Below are 5,777 nucleotides of genomic sequence, written 5' to 3'. Positions count from 1 at the left end.
ATACCTAGTTCAATCTCGTTACCGGCATGTCTCTTTACTCGTTCTGTAATACACCATCCCGCAACTAACTCATTAGTTGCATTGCTTGCAAGGCTTATAGTGATGTGCATTACCGAGAGGGCCTAGAGATACCTCTCAGACAATCGGAGTGACAAATCCTAATCTCGATCTATGCCAACCCAACAAGTACCTTCGGAGACATCTGTAGAGCACCTTTATAATCACCCAGTTACATTGTGACGTTTGGTAGCACACAAAGTGTTCCTCCGGTATTCGGGAATTGCATAATCTCATAGTCATAGGAACATGTATAAGTCATGAAGAAAGCAATAGCAATATACTAAACGATCAAATGCTAAGCTAACGGAATGGGTCAAGTCAATCACATCATTCTTTAATGATGTGATCCCGTTAATCAAATGACAACTCATGTCTATGGCTAGGAAACTTAACCATCTTTGATTCAATTAGCTAGTCAAGTAGAGGCATACTAGTGACACTTAGATTGTCTATATATTCACACATGCACTAAGTTTTCGGTTAATACAATTCTAGCATGAATAATAAACATTTATCATGATATAAGGAAATATAAATAATAACTTTATTATTGCCTCTAGGGCATATTTCCTTCATCTCTATGCCGATTACTTTGATTATACCGCACTCTTCAAACCACATCAATTTCATCGCCGATTCCGAATGAGGAGACATGTGTTCAATCGTATTCGGGAGGGAGTGGTAGGATACGACCCATACTTTGAGTGCAAAGAGGATGCCCTTGGTAAGCTTGGCTTCTCTTCTTATCAGAAATGCATTGTGACTATCCGCATGAAGTTTGCTCAAATGCAGGAGAGTGCTAGGAAGGATGTGGAGCGTGTTTTTGGTGTGCTTCAATCTCGATGGGGTATCGTTCGAAACCCTGCATTGACATGAAGCACTCAGAAGCTTTGGGAGGTGATAACTGATTGTGTGATCACGTACAACATGATCGTGGAGGATGAGTGTGGTGATAGCATCTACGACCAAGGGTTTGATTTTCAGGGTGAAAATGTTGAGTCTAAGCACCCACCTCTTGCAACCTTTGAACAATTTTTCCAATTTCATCATGAAATGCGTGATTGGCAGACTCATGTGCAACTTCGGTATGACTTGGTTGAGCACATGTGGACTCATATTGGCAACCAGTAGACCTGTCGGTTTAATCTCTTTTCGTGCAAACAAATTGCGATTAGGTTGTAAAGACTATTTGATATTGTTTTTTTATTTCGATTGGGTTGTAAGACTATTTCCGATGTGGAACTATTTGCTATGTTTGATTTAAACTATTTGATATGCTTGATTTTAGTATAAATGGCCTCCGGTGACCGAAATGCGGCCGCGCGTTGGACGCATGGCCGGCGCATCCTGAAATCTGGATGGACACTGTTCCATTGCCATTTCAAAAGGACGAACGGACAAAACGGGCGTCCGTTTGTGGTCGTGCTTGCCCTAAACACAAACAGATGGAGGTTTTGCCCAGCAAAACTCATTCTGGCAAATTTTTCTTCAGACTCTGATTTGAGCTAAAAAATACACCAAAAGTACACCCATCTCTCATCTCATCTGCCTGGCACCGTTCGGACCGCGGGGGGTTGAACTGTCACGTTGTATGAGCACCTTGTAATGTCATTCTATTGTAACAGTAGATGCTAGAGTGTAGGGCGTCCTGGTCAATCACCACTATCCCATCGTGGCCCTGCATGTAGGGATCACGCCATGTATATCTACCTGTAACTGAACCAGTGAATGTATGCGGGATTCACAATTCTTGTCTCCTGAGAGGATCCCACCGCGGCCAGAGTAATGAAGATGACCGGCGGGGCTGTGCCATGGGAGGCGGCGGCTACGGTGGCGATGGGGGCGGCGTGAGTTCTCGATCGAGATGGAGAGGGGTCATGGATGGGCCTGGAGAGGCGTCACGTTGATTGTTCGCTGAGATGGGCTTCTGCCGAATCATGCGGATGGCCCAATCAACCAGCGCACTTCGTTTTTTCTTCGGGAGCAGCGTCCCTCTAGGACAGCCGGCCCACTTGCTGGGAGACGAGGGAAACGACACACTAATGAAGATCAGACGGTCAGCAAATGTTAGATCGAGAAAACGGACGGTTAAAAACGCAAATCGCTGAGAGAGCTCGCTTTAGGCTCGGTTTTACTGTCCTTAATGTTTGAGCTCAAGTACAGTGATTGCAACTTGCTGGCAAGGTCCGCGGGAAGTGCAGCTACACGTGCAAATGAGCAAAGTGTCAAACTTTGTAAAGGTAGCCATGTGCCTCCTTTTATAGAGAAAGGGGTCATCATAGTGGCAAAACAGACTTTACACAAGGCAAATAGTGGCTACAATGCTAAATACCTAACTCTGACGGGTTAGAACAAACGCATTAAATGCGCCGTGAGGTGTCAGCTCGGGACGTTTGCCGACAATGATCTCCTCTCCTTCTGTGTTGTTCGCCCAACTACCTACTATTATCTTGACATGCCTCTAGGACAGGTGTCATTAAAGTTGTATCTTCGGTGGAAAGAGCGAGAAGGGAGGGGGGAGAGAGCCCCCCTCCTTCTCCTTATTCCTTGGCGTTCTCCCTTGGTGGGAGAACGGATTCCCCTCTGGTTTTGGTGCCCATGTTTGCGGAGGATGAGAGCCTCCTCTGAGATGAGATCTGACTTGAGGGGGGGGGGCTGTTTTATGGTTTGATGAATCTAAGTCACGCCATTGTTTTTTTTAGCATTCCCGGGGATTCATAACTCTAAAAAACCCCGACATTCTTATGGCGGTTGAGAAACTTCAGGAGCAATCTTGCATTGAAAAAGAGGGTCCAGAAGCTTTGTGCGGCCTCCAGGCGCCCCCTAGGCGCCCAGGGCCCGGAGGCTCCCCGAGAGGGCGCTTAAAGCCCCTGGGCACCTCTAGGTGTCTTCCGATGCAAAACTTCATAATCTATTTTTTGATGTTTCTAACATACAAAAATAGGAACTCGCACCGGGCACTTGATCAATATGTTAATCCAATTAAAATGATAAAAATTATGCCCAAAAGCATGTAAAAATGGTAACATAATGACATGGAACTACTTACTTTTGTGTTAGAAAATTAAAATGGAATTTGTTTTTTTTGGAATGGATCTTCTTGACTCAAATTTTATTACTAATTTTACACTACTGTATGATTGTTTTTACAAATTATGGAAATTGCAAGCTCTACGAAATTGTGATGCAAATTTTGTTCATCATTTGATTTATTTTTTATTCAATTTTCTCCTTATTTAAGTAATACTAATACCTTAATTGATTCTGCCCTAGAGTAAAATTTATTTTTATTTTACCATGTCTTTGTTCATTGATGGTTAGTTGATTTCCTTTGACAGTTGGATTTCTCCTATAGTTTGCATGACCTTACTTAATTTTGTGTTAGGAACTTAAAATGAACATAATTTTTATAAATTATAAACTAGAATCAAAATTATTATTGTTAAAGCTACACTATTATATGCTTGCACTTGCATATTTTGGAAAAATGCAACTCTATGAAATTTGTTGCAAAGTTTGGTCATCATTTCTTCTTCTCTTATGATTAGGGTAATACAAATATCCTTAGTTCATCCTGCCTTGGAATGTTTTTTATTATTATGTTTTTTATAGAAGCTTAGTCAATTTTGTATGGCAATTAGATTTCTCATATATTTGTGCATGTGACAGAGTATTTGATGTTGCAACACTGTGACACTAATTTATTTTGTGTTAGGAACTTCAAATAGAATTATTTTTAATTGATCTATTTGAAATATAATTGTTATTAAAGTTCCACTAGTATATGCTTACACTTGAAATTCGTGAAATAGTGTAAGTTCTATGAAATATGTTGCAAATTTAGTCATCATTTGCTTTGACTTTTTCTTCATTTTCTTCCCTATGTTGGGCTAACAAAAATACTCTTAACTCGTTCTACTTTAGAATAAAACTTTTATTTCTGTATTATTATATCTTTGTTTATTGATGCTTAGTCCATTTTTCGGTCACTAAGTTTTGTACTATATTTGTGCATGCGGCAACATATCTGATGTTGTAATTTTGACACTACTTAACTTTGTACTATAAACTTAAAGTGGAATCCATTTTTTATTAATCGACTTGAATCATAATTATTATTAAAGTTGCACTACTTTACCCCTTTTCTTGCACATGACCGAATAGTGCAAGTTCTCAATATATTCTAGTTCTCGCATATAATAACAGAGTTTGGCAATTAATATGAATGATTGTTCGTGTTAGCCACATTGTATATACAATTTTTATTCTGTTCTCGTTTCTTTATTTTAAAACCAATCTTGTAATTCATTCTTCCAAAGAAAAAAATTTGTTCTTTGTTATTTTGTTAACACCACGCCTAGAATTGTTTTTTCCTTAGAAATGGTCACATTCTTCTCTCTTCTGTTTTTATTAATTTATTTCTTGAGGTAACACCATGCCTATAATTCTTTGTTTTCTTATATTGCATTTTTTTATTTGGTTTTTGTATCCCATGATTTTGTCTTGCTTATATTGGAGTTAATTCTATTTTTTGCCTTTTGTTCATTTTCAACAAAAATGTTTTGACATTTCTTAATTATAGATTGTTCGACTCACTAATTTAAATGAACATTTTTTAATTTGTCAAAAACTATTGTTTAATTTTCAACAAATAAATAAGTGTACTATATTATAGTTATGGTTAATTTCCGTCTTCTATGCCTCCATTTATCCTTATAACTACGGAGTAATATACATGTCAAAGCAAAGCATATATGCATTGTGATGCTTATGCTGTGACTTGAATGTATAATGTGTGGCCATGGACAGAGGAAAATATCTAGTGGTAGTAGTAGATCACCACGGCTATGTCTCACCTGTTGCGATTCGTAATAGTATCGACTACGGGCGGGCGACTACGGGCCGACCCATTAGCTATTTTATATATTCGATGCCTTCTCTCGTTTTCGTCAGGGTCGCTTCATTTGATCAGTACAGTCCGTTTTTCTTTGATTTTCTTTGCTTTTTTGCTGGTTTTCTTTTTTCCTACGTTATGCTTTCAATATTATTTGTTTTTTCAGTGGTTTTCTTTGGTCTTTTTATTTTTCTTCTTTATACTTTGCTGTTCTTTGTTTCTTTCTTGGATTCTTTGGTATCTTCTCTTTTCTTTTTGTTTCTTTCTCAGTTTTTTTGGTTTTTGTTCTTTCAACACATGTCTACTCTTACATACATATTGTACATTTTTTATATACACGTAAAAAATCATACATTTGTAACATTATTTAAATACAGTACATGTTTAACACTAAACATGTTTTGAATGTATTTTTCAAATACATGTTGAATTTTTTTTGAATGTTAAAAATATTTTCCGTATTGTGTAAAAAGAATTATATATTGTACAAACATTTTTTGAAAATGTCACAAACACGTTTTTGAAACTTGTGAAGATTTGTTTTGTAACGTGCATTTTTTGGAATGTTTGAAACAATTTTTTTGAAAGACACGAGCATTTTTTTACACTTATGTAAACGTTTTTCTAAATGCCATGTACATTTATTTTAAAAGTGTGACATTTTAGAATTGTCACAAAAAAAATCGTACATGGGATTCATATTTTTCGCATACATGATTGACATTTCTAATTTTGACATTCCATTTATACATTTTCGTATACAACAGAAACATTTTTCTATACACGTTTAGAATTTCCAAATGCAAGTTTAACAAATAGATTA

Source organism: Triticum aestivum, chromosome 5D (assembly GCF_018294505.1).
Source record: "Triticum aestivum cultivar Chinese Spring chromosome 5D, IWGSC CS RefSeq v2.1, whole genome shotgun sequence".
NCBI classification, from domain to species: Eukaryota; Viridiplantae; Streptophyta; class Magnoliopsida; order Poales; family Poaceae; genus Triticum; species Triticum aestivum.
This window is presented reverse-complemented; position numbering follows the sequence as displayed.